Consider the following 24,857-nt stretch of genomic DNA (forward strand, 5'->3'; position numbering starts at 1 on the left):
TATGTATTAAATAAGGAACTGGCTCATATGAATTTTATCTGCATTGTCAGCTCTCCTAAGTCTAAACATTTCTGCCAGGTCATACTGCAGATGGCACTTTCCACAAGCTAATCTATTGATCTTTTGTTCTATTTAGGCCTTCAAGTAATTGGATGGAGGGCAATTTACTTTGTTCAAAGTTCACCAACTTAAATGTTAATCTCATCCAAAACACACTCCAAAGAGGGCCTCCCCTGGTGGCACAATGGGTTGAGCGCCATACTGTGAAGCTGTCTGCAGCCTCTGCAGCATGGGTTCGATTCCAGGCCCGCCAGGGAGATACCCACATCATGCAGAGCTCCCCTGCCTTGCCTGCTGCTCCCCTCAGCAGTGTCTTCAGTCTGTCTGCCTGTTCTGTTCCCCACTCTGTCTTGGTGAATTCTCTCACCCTCCCTCCTGCACATCTGGCCTGTATCACAGTTCTTGTATAAATAAATAAATCTTTAAAAAAAAAAAGACAAAACACTCTCCAAGGAGACAAAAAATTAACTGTTACAAAAGTAGTGTATTGAATCTGAGTGAGACATGAAGAGTTCAAACAACATTAATAATATGAATGGGTCAAAAATTGCTTTTAATTTTCAAACTGACATAGAAGTCAGTGCTGTAACAAACTAAAATAGAGTGTACCTGAAATGGAAAATATTTAGTGAGACAGATGATAAGTTCCATTTTAATGTATTGGATGGGAAGTGACTGTGAAATTAGAGTACTGCTCCAGGGAAAAGGGTTGTGATGGACACAGAACTTTGGAAGTTCTTAACTTGTGGAGAGCTGGAGAAGTTGTTTGGACATGGAGAAGATTTCATTGAAAGTTTTACTGAAAATAGAATTCCATCTGAACTGAAAATTAGTCTTTGATGTGTTAGCATTCTTTTGGTTGCTAGGAACAGAAATATATTAGAGTAAACTTAAATAAAAGAGGAGGTTTTGGTTTAAGGGTACATATGTTTTTCATGGAACAGGGTTTTAGGTTAGCAATGAACTGAAAGCCAGTTTGTTGGTTTTATTATTTTTTATTTTTTTAAAGATTTATTAATTTATGAATACAAGAACTGGGCTGTAGACCAGAGGTGAGAGGTGGGGTGGCAGTGAGAGGATTCACCAGAGACAGAGTGGGGAGCAGAACAGACAGACTGACTGAAATACATTGCTGAGGGGAGCAGCAGACATGACAGGAAAGATCTGTTGTACCATGTGGGTAGCTCCCTGGCAGGCTGGGAATTGAATTTCTGCTGCAGTGGCTGGATAGCTTGGTAGTGGTGTATCTTTAACCCCCTGCTCCACCAAGGAGGCCCAGTTTTATATTTTTAAGATGTGAAATAATGAAACTTGTTCATCTGCAATTAAGAAGGAACAATTGCAAGGAAGATTGAACATAAGGAAGATAATAAATACTTAATAGAAAAAAGATCCATGAAGAGAATGGAATCTAGAGCTGTGCTTCTCAAACTTAAATGTGCATAGGAATTCCTGGGGATCTTATATAAAATTCAGATTCTACTTCATTGGTTCAAAGGGTGAACCTGAGATTCTGCACTTCTAACAAGTTCTCAGGTATTGGTAGTGATGTTGGTGCATCCTTGAGGAACAGGATTAGGACACACTTGCAGGACTTTTCAGTTGGACGTGTACACCTATTTCTCTTAAACCTGAAGAAGTTGCTCAAGGAAGAAACACACATCAAGTCTGGTCAACTTCTTTCTCAATGTCAGGGTATATTAGCTTTCAAATAGATCTCTCATTGGAAAATGAATTAACATTTAAAGATATACTTTTTTAAATAAAATTGTATTGCTTTATCATTGGTTTATAATACTGTATGAGTTTTGAGAGTACAGCTTCACACCTTGATATGTGTAAAATATACTTTGATATGAAAACTCTCAAACATACACACAAAACTAATTTACACAACAACTAATTTCAATATTTATTAACATTTTATAAATTTTTTATCATATATTGCAGACCCCTCACATTATTTCTGTTACAAGAGTATCTTGATGAAATCATTATGTATCTATAATTGTGTTCATAAGTACTTGAATGTGTACCTTCAGCAAATAAGAATTTTTTAAAAAGTGCAATGATCTCAAGATCTGAATTGCTAACTGTCTCAAAAATCTATTTTCATAGATAATTTATTTGAATGAGGTTCCCACAATATTTTTACATCACAGCAAAAGGCAGGCATTTCTTTTCCTGGTTTGGTGATGTTAATAAGAACTGTGGGTCCTGGTGGTGTAAGTCTCATCTATCCTTGATAAAATTCTACATTAACTTCTCATGTAATGATTTTAACAACTATGGATGATCCCAACTTAGACACATTATTTGGATGGAGGTTTCAAAACGTCAAGTTTTTATATCTATATTCTGCCAGTTCTTCAATAAAAGAAAAAAAATTATGATCCTTTGTTTCATGCCAGAATGATAAGTAAAATAAATTATTTTCTACATATTTAAATTTCAGAATAGTGACTGGTACCCCAGCAATTTCCAAAAATGACCACAAAGATGTAGTTAGCAAAATCAAGATAGTGGAAAAAAAAACTAGACTAAAACTCCAAGTTTCTTCAAATAATAAATTAAAAGGGGAGAAAAGGAAGAGGATAAGAGGATAGAGACCTTGTAACTTAAAAGAGAATTAAGTAAAGAGCTACCTACCAAACTTAGTGTATGAATCTTTCTTTTTTTTGGTAATTATTTAAATAAATTTTAAATATGACATTTAAAAATCATTTTAATTTGTATGCTGATGAGATAGATGATGATGTTAATGAATTATTGCTAATTTTAGGTGTGAAAACAATATTGTGGTTGTCTTCAAAGATATGTACTGAAATATATATTGATGGAATAATATGATGTCTGGGATTTTTCTTAAAAATAACATGAAAAAAGATGTATAAGTAAACAAGACTGACTGTAAGTTGATGCAGTCAGGTGAAGCTGGTGACATATTCATGTGACAGTATACAATAGAATTCTTTTTTGTTTATTTATGGAATTTGTCAGAATAATAATTTAGAGAGTTTCATGCTAGACAAGAAAATTAAAGTAGCAGTTGAATTAAAGTCACAGAGTCAATTTTCTTTTTTATTTGAAATTCCTAAACATTTGCATTGATATTCAGAAATAGCTCTTTTCATATACTTAATTCATAAACTTAATTTCTGTTTAGTTGTAACAAGAAGAGGACAAAAGCCTTTTCATTTGTTTGTTTTAGTATTTTCAGCATCTAGTACAATTTCTGGTATGTACAAACTGCTCATCAAACTTTGTATAAAAAATGGCTGAAGTTTTCAATTTCAGAGTCATGTTTTATCAGAATTCCAATACAGAACTTACTATTTGGATGACCAAATGCATGTGGTCAAAATGATGATAAAAATTTCTAAAGCAAAAAAAGAAAATTAGACAATTTATAAATTTTAAAAATTAAGTCTATTTCAAAGTTGTGAAACTGTTCTGTCTCATATCCTAAATATGTAAAAGCAAGAGAGCTTTACTTTTTTTTAAACTATTACCCTTTTCTTTAGGAATTGTTCATATGGAAATTACATTTGTAAATTGTGATGGAAAGTGAATATATTGTTAAGAAATCATTAGATTCTTGCAATAATCAGAATTCGAGAATAAGGACTGATTATTAGTTTCTCTAATGCTTAACTTATTCTATATTTGTTCACTCTGCAATGTGACTCTCAGGTCAGGGCAGATTGGAACTCTAATTAGGGGTCTAGTTTCCCTTTGATGTTGATGGCAACTCTTATTAGTATTAATGTATATGGAAAAGAGAATGGATCCTTAAATAATTTAAAAACAGCTTTGTGTATTATGAATACAGACATATAAAAGATTTAATGATGTGATTTTTACATATTTATACTATGGTGCACATAAACACACACACCATGTATTGTATATGACTATGTCTTGGGGACTAAATGAAGCTCATAAAATCTTGCCATTAATTATGTTGACAGAGGGGATATCCTTTTGTGTTTACTCATTCATTCCTGGAAATGGCTGATGTTTCTTTTAACAATGATCTGCCTAATTTTCAAGCCTCATTCTCTTAAAAGAGAAACATAGCTTAGATTTCTCTAAATTGAGGTACACACACATTTTACCACTGTGGCAAATGAAAAAAGAAAGAAAGAGAGAGAGAGAGAGAGAGAGAGAGAGAGAGAGAGAGAGAGAGAGAGAGAGAGAGAAAGAAAGAAAGAAAGAAAGAAAGAAAGAAAGAAAGAAAGAAAGAAAGAAAGAAAGAAAGAAAGAAAGAAAGAAAGAAAGAAAGAAAGAAAGAAAGAAAGAAAGAAAGAAAGAAAGAAAGAAAGAAAGAAAGAAAGAAAGAAAGAAAGAAAGAAAGAAAGAAAGAAAGAAAGAAAGAAAGAAAGAAAGAAAGAGAGAAAGAGAGAAAGAAAGAGAGAGAGAGAGAGAGAAAGAGAGAAAGAGAGAAAGAGAAACCTCAGTTTTATGTCTTTATATGTCAGGCATATGAGAGTATATGCTTCTTAGAAAAAAATGTTTCACAATAGTTGACATTTTCCCTGTTTTGTGTGTGATTCTTTCATAAATATTGTGAGCTATAGCTGTAATCCTTCTTTGGGCACAAGTGACCTACAGTGTGATTGTACTACATTGTATTTATAAGTCGTAAGTGGTGCTTGACATGGCAGTAAGAATAGCTTGTCTGTGACTTCCACTGTGAGAAGCACTGGGTGTTTGTCATAAGGTGTATTTTTCACTTATAATGAAACAGATTCTGTATTTGAATGGTCCAGTTACATTTAACCTTCACACTCTAGTTTTATATATGGATTGCTTAACACCTAAATTATATCTTAAAGAAACTTCAACAGCAGAAAGGAAAAAAAAAAATAATGCTAAGTAGTTTTCATTCCGAGATCAAACAAACAAAGCTTAGAACAAACTGCTTCTAAGGTTTATTCTATTGGCTTAGCTGTAAGGCCAGAGCATTTCAAATTTCCTATATGCATAAATAATTTTTTTTCTTTTGAAAACCCTGCCCCTGAAAAGCAGCTCTGAAATGGTTGTGGTAAAGCTCCCTTTGAAGGACTCTCAGTGCAGGTCAAGGAACAAACAATGCCAAGGGGCAAGGTCTTTGTTATGCAGGAGGCCGCTGGCCATTTCAGAGCAGCTCTGGGTGTCAGGGAACCCAGTTCATGACAGATGGTGTGACTGTCCTTGCAAATTTTTCACCTTAAAATGACAGCCTATATGGAAAATCCTGTGATCAGTGGAAAAAGATACTCTAAAACCCCCTTGAAAATTACATAGAAGGAAGACATTTTTATTGCAGCTATAGTTCTGCACTACTTATATTTAAGAAACTTTAATGTTTGTAATGAAGAAATAGGACAATGGAAACTGTTTCAGTTCAAAGAGTACTGTTCCTTACACATAAAGAAATAAATGGGGGGGGGGAGGAGAAGAAAGATAATCAATATCCTTTCAGATCCTGCCTTTTATGTGCATGTATTGTTTCTTTGGGCATACTTAGTCTATTAGCCACATACTAATATCTTTGAATGAAAGAAGGGTTTTTTGCTAACTTAAATTACTGCAGAATTGAGCAGATATCATTAGGGGGGTTTTCTAGGTACATCCCACATCTAGAGGTATAATACAAAATTAAACAATCAACTACTTAAGGTAGTAAAGTAAAGCAGCTTGCTTCAAATATTGTCAATGAATGATTAGAGAATTAAAGAATATCTTTCTCCATTTGTTCTCATCAAATCTGTGAAGGAAGAAGGAAGATACCGGGGGAGGATTCTATAAATTCAGCAACAATTTTGTATTTTCTGATGCATCTTTTGCATTTTTAATTATGTATGTTTGTTCAAAATCATCAAAGAAATATTGCTAAAATTCTGAGTAACAGTAAGGGATTTCTAGCTTATATCTACCATAGATTTCCAGTGGCAGTCAATATCATAAAATTAAGACATAATAAAAAAGCTTGGCTAATTCTGAATGCAAACATTGTTTTAGGTTGGTTTTAATGAGAAAATCATAGCTGTCATTTCTGCTTCACATTCTCCTTCATGTACTATAATTTGCCCATATAATACACTGTGGTTTCAAAGTATATGTCAAGGAATGGAATGAGTTCACAACAAAACAAATCGATAGTTCATTATTTCTTTCAATTATTTGTATGTTCCTTTAGTAACTTCATTAAAATTAGAAAACTGAAAATTAAAACAATCTTTGAATCAACTAATTCATTAAATTGTCGGTTTTTGTTCTTAAATGAGATTTCACTTTAAGCTTTTAGTAACAATAATATTAATTTTCTCGCTAGAATGTATGAGATAGCAGAAGTTACTAAGGGAGGTGCATTGCTAATGGGGATAATAGCTTCCCCCCCCAATCTCAAATTGACCAATTTTATTAACTATATTCCCCCTTTGCCCATTAGTCACTTCTGTGATAAATTCCCATGATAGCTGAAATCTCCTGTGGCATTTCTTGGATGTAGATAGAATTTTGCAGTTTACTGTGTAGTTTTTAGTGAATGTAGATATGTTTGGGAGGGTTTCCCACTGATTGATCACAATGTTATGAAAATGTAAAGAAGGGCAAAGGAAGGGCAAAGAAAGGAGAAGGAGGATATAAGAGGAAAGAAAAAGAATGGGGTGAAATGAAAAGGAAGAAAAGTAAAAGACTTCCATACAGATACAACTACTTCTACTTTAATTCTAAATTAGCTGTTTATCACATGATTTTCTAGTGTGGTGTCACTTGTTATTATTAAAAAAGAAAATCCCCTATAAGTATAACTGCCCCTAAAAAGTCCAAAAACTGTCACCAGAAATGGTTTCCTTACTCCCAACATGGCGAACTATGTAAGGTTGACAAAAAGGCTTTTAGAGTCCAAAGTTCTGCTAAAGTTAGCTTTGTTCTCTGTAGCTCATTGTTTATTCTATTTCCAGTGGGCTTGGTATCTTCCCCATCAAGAGTCAACCTTCTCTACCTAAAATGTAAGAAGCACTAAGACAGCCACCCAGTTACTGAAACATTCTCAGCTATAAGATCAGCTGTCAGGTTTACTTTATAGGGTTATAAAGAGTAAATCATAGACCTCCCCTGGTGGCGCAGTGGTTGAGCGCTGGATTGCGAAGCTGCCCACAGCCTCTGCAGCGCAGGTTCGATCCCCAGCCACTGGTGAGGGTCCCACATGGCGTGCAGAACTCTCCTGCCCTGCCCACTGCTCCCCTTAGGCCAGGAGACCCCCACTGCTCCCCTCAGTCCTGCGAGACCCCCACTGCTCCCCTCAGGCCGGGGAGAACTCTCCTGCTGTGCCCACTGCTCCCCTCAGCAGTGTACTTTGGTCCTTCTGCCTGTTCTGCATCCCGCTCTGGCTCTGGTGAATTATCTCACCCTCCCGCGCTTCTGACTGTACCCAGTGCTTGTATGAATAAATAAATAAATCTTTAAAAAAAAAAAGAGTAAATCATGTTTGAAAAAGCATTTTGAAAATGGCAAAGCGGGCCTCCCTGGTGGCACAGAGGGTTGAACGCAGCGCTGTGAAGCTGTCTGCAGCCTCTGCAGCACCACCTCGATTCCAGGCCGGCCAGGGAGAAACCCATATGGCTCAGCAGACCTCTTCTGCCTCACCCTCTGCTCCCCTCAGCAGTGTCTTCGGTCGTCTTCCTGTTCTGCTCCCTGCTCTGTCTCTGGTGAATCCTCTCACCCTCCTGCACCTCTGGCCTGTACCAGAGCTCATGTGTAAAATAAATAAATCTTAAAAAAAAAAAAAAAAGAAAAGAAAATGGCAAAGCACAACCCCAGCATAAAAAGTGTTATTATTGGTGCAGTCATATAGTGACAAAAGCACAAGATCTTATTTTGCAAATTTGTGACAATCTTGCATTTGTCAAGATGTACGAACTCGGGGCAAGTTATATTGTTATAGAGCAGCCCCGATATTGAACGGATTCCTGGCTGTGGGTCCTCACCCGCGCGCTTAAAAGGGACTTATTAATACTCCACTACAGACACACACACAAGGTTAATAAAAGGTTTATTTATAAGGGAAAAGGAAATAAGGAAAATGTACAACTCAGGGAGAAAATAGGGAAATAAAGTCTTTAATGTGTCCTACTCGATCCGACGACCTGGAAATCCAAAGTCACTCTCAGAGCTGGCCGGAAGCTGCGAGCTGGCAGAGAGCCAAAATGGGGATTCCCCCAAAGCCCACGTGTCTGCCTTTTATATCCACCTGGCTGCTTAACCCCACCCTCAGGTCCCAGCTAACTTCCCTTTGGTGGTGATGGGATTTGGAGTTTCCAGTGTCTTTGGCTTTGGGGTGGGGGTGGAGTCCACAAAGCCTGTATGGAATTAGCTATAGGACATCCTGTTCCCCCTAACAATATGACCTCTTTGAGGCTCAGTTCCATCTGCTATAAAGTGAGGATCATCATGCATCTACTTCAAAGTTTGTTGAGAAAACCAAGTGAAACAATTATTTTTCAAAGCTAGAATTATGCAATGTGATATACAAAATATATTACAGTTTCTTGCTGAGAAATAGTGTTTTGGGCCTGACAACTCCTAAAACATACTTAGTGCTAAAGTCGCTTCTTAGCCAGGCCTTGAGATTTTAGTCCTGTTGCATTTGTGAAAGGAAACTCAGACATAATAATGGTAAAATGAGGAACTAAGATATTAGAATTAGGGGAATAAAGAGTATCATGAATATGAGCCATCAGAGTAACTTTGACTCTCTGTTATCTTGGTTGGTGAAATGGTCTGAAACTGATTTTAATACTCCTATTTGGAATTTGGAATGATCTTACTTTTATGTCATTATTTGAAAATAAAACTCTGTTCCATTCCTTCCAAGTTAACTGTGTTGTTTGTACAACTTTGCCAAAAGACTAAGGAAGAATACATATTGTTTAAATCACTTAGATATCCCTATACAGTATCAGCTATTTCATGCTTTTAGATTTAGATTCAATGTTATTTTTTTCATAATCCAATAGAAAAGGTAGAATGTATCCTTTATTAGTAATATTTGTTGTAAACTGGAGGAAAAGTCTCCTTTGCTGTTGCAGATTCACATCTTCCTCCACACTTCCACAGACGTGTACAGGAAGATGTATAGTTGGACGCAAGCCACAAAAATTGCAGACAAAAGGGACGATGTATGATTTGTTAAAAATCCTGTAAAAGTGCAGATTTTCAGTTTTATTTTTTATCTAAAGAAATGTTTTATTTTTCCAAGTTAAAAATGTATGCATTCACAAAAGTTTGTTAAAAAATTTCCCATATAATTAAAAAGTGATAATGTATCAGAGTTTCCCACTTTCTGTTATCTTCCAAGAATATTTCTCTCCGAAATCTTCCCCTACAGTTTCACCCCTTCCCTGCTTAAGTCTTGGCTACAATGTCACCATTTCAGAGGGACTTGCCTTGACCGTTCTCATTAATCAAGTCCCCACCCCCATCTTTCTTTTGTTTTTACTTATTGTTTATGTGTTCATTGTTTCTAATAAGTCTTTCTTTTTCTCTTGCTTGAAACTTGGTATGTGCTCTAAAAATTGTGTTTATTTTTTTGTTTTACAATGTGATCATTAATAATTACTGAATATACACTCTATGTCATATATGGATATTTCTAAGCATAATTTTATTTAATCCTATCAATACTGACATAGATACTGCTATTATCCCTTGTTTTAAAGATAAACTGAAGTATAGAATGTTAAGGTTACTTTGGAGTCAAGCTTTTGACTATTATGGTCTACAATCCTTCCATTATGGCATTATGAATTATATATTTTAATGTATGATGGATAAATTTCTTTTCAGTTTTTCTGATTTACCAAAAATCTTCAGGGAAAAAAAAAAACTGTGAACTGACAACATCTACTAAAATAGTTTAAAAACATTTTTGAATGCCTATGAAGCCTGAGTTTAAGGTTTTGAATTAATCATCTAAATTTATTAATAAGCCTCTTCATATTACCTCTCTTTTTTATCATTTTATCATCAGCTCATTTATGGGTACAATTTTAATTTCATATAACATTCTTGGAGGTTTGTAGGGTACTTGCTAATGATCTATCTAAAAGTCTATCTAAACTATCCAGGATGGAAAGTGATTTCTCAGAGCCTATGTACTACAGTTAGAGACAGTGCTTTGTGTAGAGAAGATGCAATTCAAGGATTTTAGATACAGGATAAAAGATTCACTGTGTAATCTTAATAAGTTTTTTTTAATACTTCAACAAACATTGTGGGAGCTAGGAAGCCAGCACGGAAAACGAAAAGACAATCTTAGAATATACGTTTTCCCAGTGTTCAGGCTTAAATTGCCATGCAAGTTGGTCCTGAGTTAAAGACTTACACATTTAGACTCAGCAATCTGTTTGCTACCACTAGAAATAAGGCTGACTGTATATGAATTCATACAATAACATAAATGACAGTATCTGAAGAATCTTATTCTCTTCCCTCATAGTTTAATTTCCTAATACACAATAAGACTTATTCTAATAAACTTAACCAACAAATATATCAGTGGTTCAATTAAATTAAACTTTCTATGTATCTATTTTCATTTTTGGGAAATTTTTTAATTTATAAATATCTATCATAGAATTATTAGTATGTAATGACTGTTCCAAATAACAAATATCATGTGCCAGTTCTGAGAGTTAATTTTTTATGCTAAGAACACAAGATGTTGTTTTCTGTAAAACAAATATTTTGCACTCTTTTTTAACTATAGATCTCTATTTCTCTGGGTTTGGTTACTGGAAAATTGTGTTCCTTTGGTGATGTTGTTTGCTTGATTTTTCATGTTCATGCTGTCTTTATTTGAAGTTTTCATTTCCTCCAGTTTTTATTTATTGGCTTTGGGGAAAAAAATACCTTAACTAACTCGCCAATTTAGAGATTCTGTAGATCTCTAGATTTTCTATGGATTCCACTCCTCTTACATCCTCTTGTAGGGAAATTTATTAGAATTCTATACTTTTTTTTCCTATCCCATAAGGTGGAGGCTGAGTACTGAGAGCCTCCTGTTTGTTATCTCCAGGTAATTGTCATGAAATGCCTATGCTTGTGCATTATCTACAGACTCTAGTGCACTAGATTTGAGGCATATAGGGTACTATCTACAGTTATTAGGGGCTCAAGGCATGATGGGAGCATGTGTGATCTAGCTGGACCAGTCTGAGGTGATCTGTCCTACAAGGCTCTTGGAGAGCCTCTTCCTGGAGTTCAAGAGGTGTTTAGTAGAAAGTGTAGCCCTTTGTTGACTTCTGTGCCAGGTTGCTGTGTACGCTCGCCCTTTCCTTTGTTACCAGCTGCCCTTGGACTTACTGGCTGTTCTGATTCCCTCAATATTCTGGATGGAAAAAGGCAAACAGTCTTCTTGGGAAGCCATCTTGCATAGAAAATGGCTATCCCCATACTTTCACTTTCCTACTCGCAAGAAATTGCAGATTAAGGCAGTCTGTCTTGGTACTAGTTGTTCTGCCTCTGGGAAAGGGTGAGGTGGGCAAAATGAAATTCTTTTTCTTAGCCTCATTAATGTGTCTGATTTTGGAGTTTTCACCCCAACACAGCAATGAGCCCTTCCTGCTAGACCTCTGGCCTCCCACAAAGTTACTTTAGTCCCAGGGAAATAGTCAAAGTAAATGTTTCCATCAGGGGATGAAGACTGAAAAGCCTTATTCTTCCATTTTTTCTGACATTACTGTTCTGCACCAATATGACTTTTAATGCCACACAAAACACTTATTAAATCTTACTTAGGAATAAAAATAATCATAACCATATTTGAAAAAGTTTTACATTTGAAAATTTCTTCCAAATATATTTTCACCTAATTTTTAAAGAATTATCAAGTATATTTTATGTTTGCTCTCAGTTTGTAATTGGAAAAAGTTGACATTCACAGTTGAAAATCATGTACAGTACATACAATTGTATACTTATGCAAATGTTAAGTGATTGAGTTGGGACTTGAAGCAAGAGAACTGTCTTCACTATCAGATAATAGTTTCCCACTGTCCTACCTATGTCTGATACTGTTGAGTGCTGGATCTAGAAAATATCATTGGTAACATAAGGTGTTAAATTCTAAACACTCTAAGTCTATGTACTGGTCATAGAGATTCCAGGGTCAAACACTGCCATTGAAGTATGATTTCACCTTTTCTTACCTTGTCTATTTAAAGAGATACTGTTATTCAATAAGTTGCATTCAACAGTAATTTAAAAAAAACCTAAAAGGTCAATATCATTTAAAAATGATTTTCTCACTTCATAACAATATTAGGTGAACATGATAACCGCTACACTATGGAAACATGACTTGATAGCAATGTGATATTGGACAAATAACTTTTTTTAATTTATTTTTTACATCGTTCATTTTTAAACAATATTTACTCCCTCCCCCTGCCCAGGTGTAGTCCCATAGAATTTCCTTCACCAATGCATCTGGGCAAGTAACTTAATTCTGCTTAGTTTTGGTTTCTTAATCTGTTAAAATGGGGTAGTAATTCTAACCACATGAGGCTTTCCTAAAGATTAACTATAAAAATGTCAGGTACAAATTGCTGTACCAAAAAAAAAAAAAATGAGTGTGTTCATCTGCCTTTTCACCCTGTTCTGTCCATGATGTCTTGAACATTTCTCTAATCTCCAGACAGCTCAAGTCTGCTTATGATCTTATTATCTCACTAATAGTGTAGGTAAGATTCAACTAAGTCAGGTAACTCCAAATACAAAGTACTCCAAGTTATGAGTGTATTTTGACCTGAACTTGACTATTTATCTGAAAATGAGCCATTAAAATGAGGAGGAAAGGCCCCAATAGGTGGAAATTTTCCAGACTATTCATGGGGACCACATACATGGAAGGAAAACAAAAGGCAGGCATCAATTGATAGGAATGGGACCTTAAGTATTTTGCCTCTATTCAGATTCCTAAAATAAATGGTATACAGAAAATATATTGAGATTGTGGCTACAAATTTAGCAACTGAGCCATTTGTTGAACTTAAATATTAAGTTAAACTTCTAAGCTAGAAATAACAGTATATAGCTAAATATATCTATATATTTAAGTACATAGATATGTGTATGAATATATGTGGGTGATGTTATATATGTATGTATGTGAATGCACACATTTAATACATGCAGATATAAACATATACATATTCAGAAAAAGTGTAATTAGAAGAAAACACCCCCAGGTCCATAGGGTTAGTTTGTAATAGACTTGAGATTATAATGTGTTTATATGACTTATTGTTTGTTCTATAATATACTACCATTTGTATATAAAAAAATATAGAATATTAGTTACATTTTATTTAAGCATTCAATTAATTGTCGTGTGCTACATAGCATTTCTCATATAAGCCTCCTAATCAGTCTACAATATAGATGTTTTAAGGCTTATTTAACTAATCAAAAAATTATTTTTTAAAGGTTATCCAAGGTTGCAAAACTGGTGAAATCAGTCTCAAAGCAAAACCATCTTCTCCCTTACCCTAAGGCTGACCCAGGATTCCCTTTTCATTCTTTCCTTTTCCTTAGGCTGCTGCTCGGTGTCTACTATGTGTATAGTAAATCTGAGCTGAAAACATGTCTTTATTTTAATAATGTTCCACCCAATGCGATGGAGTTCAGATACTGCTACTAATCATTCATGTTGTTTTCTTTCTAACCACCTGAAAATATTTGATTTATTAATGGTATGGTGGGAAAATGTTAAAAGAATAAAAAACAGAGGTCAAGCAGTTTCTATGTAAACTCCACTGTCTCTCACTATTTGGCTACTTTGTAGTAAATCAAACCCATTTTCTATAATGAAACTTTCTTTATTATCCCATTATGGTTATGGCTGTCTTAGAAAGGAAGTAGTGTGTATGATTCAGTTTTAGGTTATTTGTAATTATAAAAAGACATGCAGGAAATCCATGTATTCCTTCTATACTTTTAAAATCTTCTCCTTTGGTTGTTCTGCACGTTTTTACTGTTTTATAAAGAAAGCGTTAGAAAGCTGTGTTTTTATTGCCCTGATGCCTTTAATAGTACATACTGTGAAACTAAGCTGGATACCTGATTGATGCCATTCCTACCTGTCTAGGAAGATAATGATCAAACATCGAGGGGTCTGTTCTCCAGGTGATGTGTGCATGGAGCTCCCATTAATGTTAATGGGAATCCTGCAGCTAAACACAGTGACTGGAGACAAGAGGCTGAAGGTGTGGTAGGTCCATTAATACTTATTTCTTTCAAAGCAGCTGGCTGGAATATAGTGGTGGATAGTCCTTCTGAAGCTAACAATCAGCCATATTTAAGAAGTACTATTGTATAATATATGTGGAAGAATTGATAGTAAGCTAGTTAAGCTAAATTTTGCTGTATAAGAGATCCTTATGCTTGCTTTGTTAAAGAATGTTTCTATAATTCGTTTTCATCAAAATTACTGGCTAGAAGTCTGCAAAGAATCTTGGAATTGGTGGTTAAATGAAAAATACATATTTGAAGCTAAAGAACAAAAAAATGGTTTAAAAGTTTAAGAAGAAAAGCTGACTGAAGCCTGAACAAGAAAAGAAACATATAGCACACAGAAATGATGAGATGAAATTCTATGCTTAGAGGAAGCCATATATTTAAATATTTCATATTTAAGATGTATTATGCTATATATGTATATGGATACACAAACAGTTCATATTAAATATATATGTTTTATATATATATATATATATATATATATATATAAAAGACATTGGCATTAACTCACTAACAAGAAACATAAATACATATGTCATATTGATTCTTTGATATTTGCTGAAGGGGTCAGTCATTATTTTAGACATCCAGGATATTTAATTGACAGACTTGTTCCTTCACTTTATGAATGTTATAATCTAGGGAGATTTCAAATGAGAAAGGAAGTTTAGAAGTAGTCATGTCCAACTCCTATTTTCTGCAAAGAGTAACTGACACACAGAGAGCTGCATAACCTTGTCCATCATCATAAAACTAGCTAATGACAGTGTTAGGGGCCAAATATGGGTCCATGTGTCTATTGAATATTGTATGAATGTACTCTGCTGCTATATATTCTGCACCTAAAATGATGATGGATACATACAGTTGGTACACAACAATAATTTACTTAATTAATAAATGTGGGAATTGTTTTTTACAGCATCTTCTGAGGTACCTAAATATTCTAAGCACTGTAAAATCGGGTAGCAATCGGTCTCTGCTCTGTGTGTGTGTGTGATTGTGTGTAAATTTGAATAGTGAACTCTCAGCACAATAAAAACTACAACTCATTTTTAAAAATAATTTTCATTATATGATATGTTTTATCAGTTTTTAAATGTACAAAGGGATCTTCTGCTTCTGATCATGATGGACCTTGTAGTGGACCAAAAATAGATCAATTGTAAAATTTCCCACCTCCCCACACCCAGAAATTTATAGATTGCATCTGTAGAGAAGAGCTCTGGTTGCCACAGAAGGCATTTGGGCAAAGAGATGCACATGCCAGCAGTTGGAAATGTAGCTGAATGATGTAAGACTTGAGAAGAATTTGGAAATGGCATTATATCGCCAGAAGTTGAGGAATAGAGAAAAGAAACAGATAATAGAAAGAGATTCATGGTTAACCTAATCATTGGAGTTTTAGAATAAGAACATTTAATAAAATTGTAGTTAATGTAATGAAGAAATGATTGAGAAGGTGACAGATTTTATCAGGAAACATTAATCTGAATAAATACCCAAATGCATATTTTAAAACTGTGGAATTGTATAGGTAAGAATAAGAATGCAATTGATGAATTTAAAAGCAGATACAGGACAGGGAAAGAAAAAGAAAATAAGGAAGAAGTAATATTTGAAAATAGAAAATATTAGATAAAATTCCAAAATTAATGAGGACATCAAGCCATGAATTCAGGATTGCATAATACCTGTATGGGAATAACACAAAGTCAAACAGAGCTTCTTCATAGTAAATATGCTAAAAACCAAAGACAAAATGAAAACATTAAAAGTAGCAAGATAAAAAGACATGTTATGTTCTAAAGTCAATAATACAACTGTCAGCTGGACAGTAGAAGTCAGAAGACACCACCAATTCAAGAGCATTAAAGTGATAAATAAAAATAATACTCAGCCTCTACTTCCATAACCAGAGAAAATATTTTTGAAAAGTTTAAGCTTTATAAAAATACTTCCAGAAAAGGGAAAACAGAAAACTCCTCACTAGCAGATCACAACTAACAGGGACAGATTAAAAGCATTTTATTAGGAAGAAGGAAAAGGGTCTGAGATACCTGTATATGCTACAATAAAGAATAAGGAGCAATGTAAATAGCAAATATTTGTACAAATTTAAATTTGTATTGACTAGTTAGATAATTATGACTGTGTGGTTAAATTATGTGCATAATTAAAATAAATAAAAATATATTAAGATGGAAAGCAATAAATGGAAGTACAAATGAAGGTCATACAGTTATGAAGAAAGTAACAAAAATTTAATTTATGTAGATACTAATAAATAATCCAGGTATCACATAACCTAAAAATCCTTAGGTTACCCACAAAAATAATATTAAAATAAGATACAATTAATTAGTCAATAAAGAAAAAATAATAAAAAATGATTAAGCCAAAGAACCCATGTGAATATATAGAAGAAAAATAATATTCTTATAAACTAATCTAAACAAGTGAAAATTAAATGAAAACATTCCCTATAAGATTAAAATACATAAAAATTAAAAGAAAAATTATTAAAAGATATATAAAGCTCGTACAACTGAAACTATAGGACATTTTAAAGAAATTAAGTTCTGGGCCTAGCTGGTGGTACAGATGTTAAAGTGTCAGCCCTAACAAGCTATTGCCAGCCACTGCGCATGGCATGTGTTTGATCCCCAGCCAGGGATTTTCCCCTTCCTTTCTGGTAAACATTAAATTTGTTTTATAATCTAAAAGTTTATTTTTGTATGGACTTAGAGGATATCATGATAGTGAAATATGTCAGAGAAAGCAAATACCATAGGACTTCACTCTTATGTGGTACATAAAGTAACAAAATGAATGAACTACTTTCTCCCTTTTTGGAGAAATATGCCCCTTTATTGCATTTTAGGAACGAATAACTTGCTTTCTAGTTTTATCTGTTCAGAAATGGGGAAGAGTTTTGTACCAGGATAGATTATGTTTAGTATCATCTTTTCCTGATTGTGACAAGATTTCCGACTTTTGAGTTGATGAGCTAAAAATGACATTTTGGATGTTCAAGAAATGAAATGGTTTGATTATTTTGGGTATGTTGGGAGGAGGTGAATATAATTTGCATTTGGAATAGACATGCATCTTTGTGGTCATAGGGCATACTGGTAGGTAGAATGATGCCACCCAATATACATGTTCTAATCTCCAGAGCCAGTGAATATATTATCTTACTTGAATTTGAAGTTATGATTAAGTTAAAGGTTTTGACATAAGAGATTATCCTGGTTTATGTAGATGGGCCAAATGTAATAAGAATCTGTAGAGAAGGGATCCAGGAGTGTCAAAGGATGTGATGACAGAAGCACAAGTCAGAGTGATGTTATTGCTGGAAGGAGGCCACGAACCATAGGACACAGATAGCCTTCACAATCTGGAAAAAGGCAAGGAAACAGATTCCTCTCAAGAGCCTCCATTCAGCTGTGCTGACAAAAACTATAGATTGGCTAGAAGAGAAAGTTGGGTTCAGAAATGGATGAAACAAAGAATCAGATTTTTAATAGTAGTACAGAATAATTCAGAATGAGAAAGGAAAGTCTTCCTGACAAATGGCAGAAGCTGCAAAAACTGGATTATCAGCAAGGAAAAGAATAGACTCCAACCTCTATGTTACACAATGCACCAAAAGTGATTTTAAATAAGTTGTAGGGCTAAACATAAAACCTAGAACTACTTACCGTTAAAGAATACAAGAGAATCTCTTCACAACTTTTGGCTAGCAAACATTCCAGAGGCTACAAGAAGCATTAACATAAACATAATAATGTTTTAATTAATTAAAATTAAAACACATCAGAAAAGTGAAAAGGGGAGCCTCACCAGTGGTATAGCGGTTGAGCCCTCAGCTGCGAAGCTGCCCACAGCCTCTGCTGCACTGGTTCGATCCCCGGCCACTGGCGAGGGTCCCATATGGCACGCAGACCTCTCCTGCCGTGCCCCCTGCTCCCCTCAGCAGTGTATTTCATCAGTCTGCCTGTTCTGTTCCTTGCTCTGGCTCTGGTGAATCCTCTCACCCTCCTGTGCTTCACCCTCCAGTACTTGTATAAATAAATAAATAAATCTTAAAAAAAAAAAAAAGAAAAGTGAAAAGGAAGCTGAAGACCAAGGAAAATATTCCCACAACCTATCTCTGATGAAGGACTTACTTATATCCAGGATATAAGTGAGATAGAGAACAGGATATATATAAGATAGAGAAACTAAAACTCAGTAATTGAATGGATAATAGGGAAAAACTTGTGCCGACCCAGCAAAAAAAGATGTGTCAATGCTAATGACCAAAGAACACAGGAAATAAGCACTCGATACAATTTAGTGAGTAGAGAAATGTTAAGTTACATAACAGTGAGATAGCCTCTATATACCCTTCTTGCATATGTAAAAACATTGACACCATCAAATATTAGCAAAGGTGTGAAGTAACTAGAATTCATTTGTTTCTTGTGGGAGTGTGAAATAGTTCAACCACTTTGGAAATTAGTTTGGCAGCAAGTCTACTCCTAAGCATTTATACAAAAGAAATGGCAACATATGTCCACAAAATACTTGGAAGGAATGTTCATAGCAATTTTTTCTAACAGCAAAAATTGTGAAACAACCCAAATGTCCTGAACACATAAATGATAAATAATCTGTGGTATTTCCATAAAATGAATCACTATCAGCAATAAAAACTATAAATTACTGATAATGATATGGATCAATCTCAAAACCACTGTATTGAGAGAAATAAAAGACACAAGGGAGAATTTATTATATGAGTCTATTAAAATTTTTTTCTAAACAACAAGGAAAAACTATTATTTGGCAGAAAATTATCCAGGTGAAGATTACTTCTTTAGTGGTTAACTAAAATTTAGTACAAGGAAAATATTCTTGTGTGTTTTTCAGTTGTATAAATTATTTGTGGAAATAAGATTAGTGTATTATATCTGTGAACTCTATTGAAATGCAGGGTAGAAAGTGTTAAAATCATTAGAAGCTTGTATTTAATCATTCTAGTTAAAAGAGAAGGTATTACAATTCTTGTAAAATTTATTTTGAGTTTTGAGGAAAAATAATTTACCAGATAAGGAAATGATTGGAGAATGTTGGAGTAGGATAAAAATCTGAGAAGATAGTCATATTTTCCCCCAGACCTACTACATATTTAATAATATTGATTGTACAAATGTACTATTTCAATTGTATAAGTAAAAATAAAATTTTAAAAATGCAGCAAAGTTAGAAGGAAGGAAAATTCCTCAATCATTGAATTCCACTTTCTAATATTTTCCATGTGTAAATTTTATTATTATATGGATGTAACACCACTATATATATCTATATATATATAGAGAGAGAGTCTATAAAATTGTTTTTCTTTTCAAATAATGTTGTAAGCAATTTTAAAATCTGATTATGCTTTATAAAAGGCATTTTAATAATTATATAATGCTATATTGAATAGTTCTTTCAGACTTTATGCTTACAGTCCTACACATTCATAACTTTTTTTTTCAGATGGACCATTCCTTCAAAAAAAATTGTCTTTGCATTTAAGTCTAGTTTATTTGGTGTTTGAATGAAATATACATTTTTTTTTGGTTATTGTAATTGCCAAATGTGTTGCTTTCATCCTTTTACTTTCAAATTTTTTATATCAGTGTCTTATGTTCATCATTTTGTAAGCTGGATGTTTGTTCAATCTGAAAATGTTTGTCTTTAATAAATTTATTATATGTTTGACAAATGTAGAAGAATATATGTGGTGTATATTTAGAAATTTATATAGATTTGTGTTATAAATGTGTGTGTATATACTCTCCCAGAATAATAATTAAAAGAATATTATTGAATTCAGCATCCAGTTTAGGAGTTCTCAATTGAAAAGAAAGACAGAAAGGAAGGATGGAGACCAGGAGGGAAGGGAGGGAGGTAGAAAATTAAGAAGAAAAAAGAAGAAAGAAAGGGAAAAAGGGAGAGGGGAAAGAGGAGGGAAAGGAAAGGCATTAAATTAAATTAAGAACTTTTAACATGTTTAATATGATAAACTGAAACTCAATTTAAAATCAAAACCAGTGTTTCCATAAATAAAGCAAGCTTTTGAATCAAGTAGGACCAGCTATTTAGAGTTTGTTATTAGTATACTATCTTTAAAATTTATTTATTTGCTTTGCTTTATTTTAACACTATCAATATAAGCAGGGATAGGTACCAAAAGTTTAAGATAAACTTAAAGTGTAAAAAAATTATTATCATATCATTTGTCATTAAAAATGGAATATCAGACTTTTTTTTAATATTTCAACACAGCACATATCCATTTACTGTAGTAGTATAACTTAGTGTTTCTCAAACCATCCTAATGACCTGGATGGTATGATGAAATGTATTCCTGTACTCCACTACAGAATTTCTGATTCTGTTAGGTCTAGAGTAGGAATAGCAAATTTTCCTCTGTAACAATATCCCAGGTAATGACACTGATACTGAAGACAATGCCTTTACAGGCATTGGGCTGCACCTAAAGGATGATTTTGAAATGTTACTGCATATAAGACTCAACTATGAGAGTTTTGTTATTGTCTCTTAGTGCAAATTCCCTTATTGTATTTAAGTCTTATTAAATTGTTATCTCTGGAAGTGGTACACTAGAATCTATAGAAATATTTTTAAATTGCCTAAATGTTACTGTTGATCATTTGTGCCTGGGAACAACTGCTCTAAGAGAGTGGTTTTCAAACTTAGAGATACAAAGGAATTAATGGGGAAGCTTTTAGAGCTATGGATGCCTGAGTGTCACCCCCACTTTCTGGTTAAATTGTTCTAGGGCATATCCTGAGCAACAGGATTTTTAGAAGGTATCTATTTGATTTTTAAGTTTGAGAACTATTCCTTTTGGTTTTTATTTTGTTATTTGCTATTAGATTGTTTTCTTATCATATGCCTTTTTTCTGATGATATATACAAATTTGTTAATAATCCAACTTGGGCAAAGCATTTTGCTAGCCTAATGCAGAATATGAAAGGATATGTGGCCAGTCTTTTCCCTCAATACACTGCAATCTAATTGAGGATGTAAAGGGATACAGACTTGAAAAATTAGCTAGAAATATAAAGTCTCTGGGAAATGACTCATGATACAAGTAAAATTAGTGTTTCAGTCCTATAACTAACACTTTGAGGGTAGTTGGTGTCTGGATTTCCAATTATAATATTTAAAGTATAAAAAAATAAGAAAAAGAATTGATTATTATCTTAAATCTGTTAAAATAAACTGACTTTTTAAATGATAATAACAATTATGCTATAATTTCTTATAAAGACATCAATAATTGAAAGATTATTTTGAAAAGTATGTAAAACAATTCTTGTCTTCATTGTACTGAGAGCTACAGAGAGATGTAATGATTTTTTTTTTTCCTTAGGCAAAGTGAGTGATAAAAACTGACTTGCATTTTGTCTTTTTTTTTTTTTTTTGTGGGACCCTGGCCAGTGGCCGGTGATCGAACTGGTGCTGAAGAGGCTGCGGGCAGCCTTGCAACCCAGCGCTCAACCGTTGCACCACCAGGGGAGGCCTGCATTTTGTCTTTTTTAAAGCATTTTGTAATTTGTTAGATTTATGAATTTTTCAGAATATTCTTTATTTTTACAGTTTTCATCGAAGTAGCATTGCATTTTGGCATTAAATAAGCTTTCGGTATCCATTATTATAAATCAAGGTCTGTATACACTTCATTAAATTTATCACTAAAAGTCCAAATCTGTTTCTCACCATATAGTTGACCCCTTTTATCTGATTTATCCACCACCCTTTCCCCCTTAGCTTCTGGTAATTAGTATTTTATTCTTATGGTCTAAAAGATTATTTTTCTTTTATTTTTCTGTACCATACATGAGTGAAATCATACTGTGTTTTGTTTTTTTTCCATTTGACTTACAGAATATTCATTTGTATTTTGTCCTACAAAATGGTCAATGTGACTCCCCATTTCCTGTGTAATTTGGAGTTAAATTGACACATTTGGTTATCTGTGCTAATGATACCATTCTAATTAGTTTGTTCTCCATTTAAAGTAGGTAGATTTGCTTTCTTTTCTATTTCAAATTGCACCCCTGTGACCATTTTGAAATTGTATGACATTTTTACACAAGGATATCTAAGGAAATGTGGGTGTATTAATGAAATGCACAACCTTTATTCCAAATAATTAATGTGCTATATACTTCACCAATACTGAGTCAGTTGCATAATCTTCACATGTTAATTTTACCTAGTGTACTTGTCTGCCTCTTCATGTGTCATCTCTTTGTGGGGACCTGGTGATGTGAAGCGTATCTGGGTGAACCATGGACCAACTGATGACACGTCTGTGTTCTATTTAAGGTGACAGCTAAAAACTATTGTGAAAACTTTGTCTCCTAAGGAATGTCATGGTCTACTTACATTTAATTCACAGGTCCTTCCTGAGTTTTATATATCTTGGTGGACTTAGAAAACCAATTATCCTCATATGCATACTCATAGCCTCATTTATAAGAAATTCATATGAAGATAATGGTTATTAACTAAATGCTTTCTTAGAATGTAATGGGTGTCTAATTTTATATCATCTAGGTTGAACATTATACTAGTAGTTTTTAAAATTGCTTTATGCTTTAACAAATTAAAAAGAAGGACCTCTCTAGTGGCATAGGGATAAAGTATTAGAGCTATCACTGCTGTGGCCTAAGTTTGATCCCTGGCCAGGGAGCTAACTCATTTATGGCACAACAGAACTCTCGTCTCACCCACTGTACCCCTTAGCAGTGCATTTCAGTAGATCTGCCTGTTCTGCTCCCCACTCTGTCTCTGGTGAATCCTCTCACACCCCCACACCACTGGCCTACAACCCATTTCTTCTAGCATAAATAAATAAACCTTTAAATAATATTAAAAAAGAGTATTTGTACCTTTAGTAATATTGCCCTGCTATAGCAACAAAAATTATTGTGCTCTTAAACAGAATGGAAAATAAAACTTCTTACTTATGATAAAAACTTGTTATAAACAAAGGGAAAATATAATAGAAAGTGGAGACCCCTTTAAAAAGCCATTATTTAAAGCCACCGGCTTGGAAAAGGAGAAAATCAAACATTTAAAAGTTACCTTGATTCCTAAAAACGTGAGTAAAGTCTAGCCCTACCTCAATATTTTTAGCATAGTACATTATAAAATTTTGATATTTCATAAAAACATGTTTTGATAGCAATAATGACAGCAGTGGGACCCCAATGATTAAGTAAATGTGGATGCTGGAGCCCAGGTAGTCAGAGAACCGAGTGAGTGCCTAGATGTCAGTCTAGGGTAAATTAATTAATCAGGCTTTTTACGCCACCAGCCTCTGTGGCTTTCACCTGCGGCCTTGATCTTGTTAATTCAGAAGGTGCTTGGGAGCGTGGGCTTGGGGCATGAATGTCTGATGGTGGTCACCTGGAGCATGGGTTTGGGCATGCGTAAATGTGCACACCTGTACCTAGAGGCAAGGGCTATAAGGGCTGCATTACTCAGAACAGATGAACAGCAAGACTACGGAAGAGGTGAGAAAATGAGATGGGAGAATGCCAGAGAGAGCCCAGAGAAAGAAAGGAAGAGCCTTGAAGATTCTCAGGCAGCTGGGAGACGTGCCAGCCTCCTGGCCTGCCAGGCCTCCCTGCATTGCTGCCCTGCGGGCTTGCCACTACACAGAGCATCAGGCATGACTTCCCTAGGATTCTGTTGTAAGAGCATAGCTATTATTAACTGAGATGGGGAAGACTGGAGGAGGAATAGATTTGTCTGTGGTTGGTGATCAAGGAGCGGTTTTGAAATGTTTGAGATCAAATGACACATATAGGTGGGGCTCTTATTTTGGCAGTTGAATTGAACATTTAGAATAGATCTGGTCTGGATAGATACATCTAGGATGTGTTGGCAAATGGATAGTATTTCAACTTAGAGGAATGAATAAAATAATGTTATAGGTTGAATTGTCAAATTCCCAAATTTAAAAGTCTCACTCTCTCTACTATACCATCCCCCAAAATGTTGAAATCCTTATTTATTTTGAAGGCTCTTTAAACATAGGGTGATTTACAGAGGTAATTGAGTTAAAATGAGGCCATTAGGATTCCAGAATGTAATTGGCATACCTACAAAAAGTGGAAGCTTAGATACCAACACATGCAAATGGAGAGTGCCATGAAAAGATGAAGGTAGATATAAGGGTGAAATGCCTAAAAGCCAAGAAACACCAAGAAGGGTGTAACTCAGGCACAGACAGATGGGGAAATAGTGAGTTTTCATTCTTTCCACATACCCTACTATTCCAGAAGATCCACATGTTCAGTCACCTACAAGCTCTCCAAACCATTTTGGATTTATATGGAGTGACAAAACATGGACATGATCTGTTAAGTCATTGACCAGTAGCTATTAAACTCAATCTCCATCCACTCTTCCCTTCTGAGGTCCAGGTATA

The sequence above is a fragment of the Talpa europaea genome, assembly GCF_964194135.1.
Source record: "Talpa europaea genome assembly, chromosome: 3".
NCBI classification, from domain to species: Eukaryota; Metazoa; Chordata; class Mammalia; order Eulipotyphla; family Talpidae; genus Talpa; species Talpa europaea.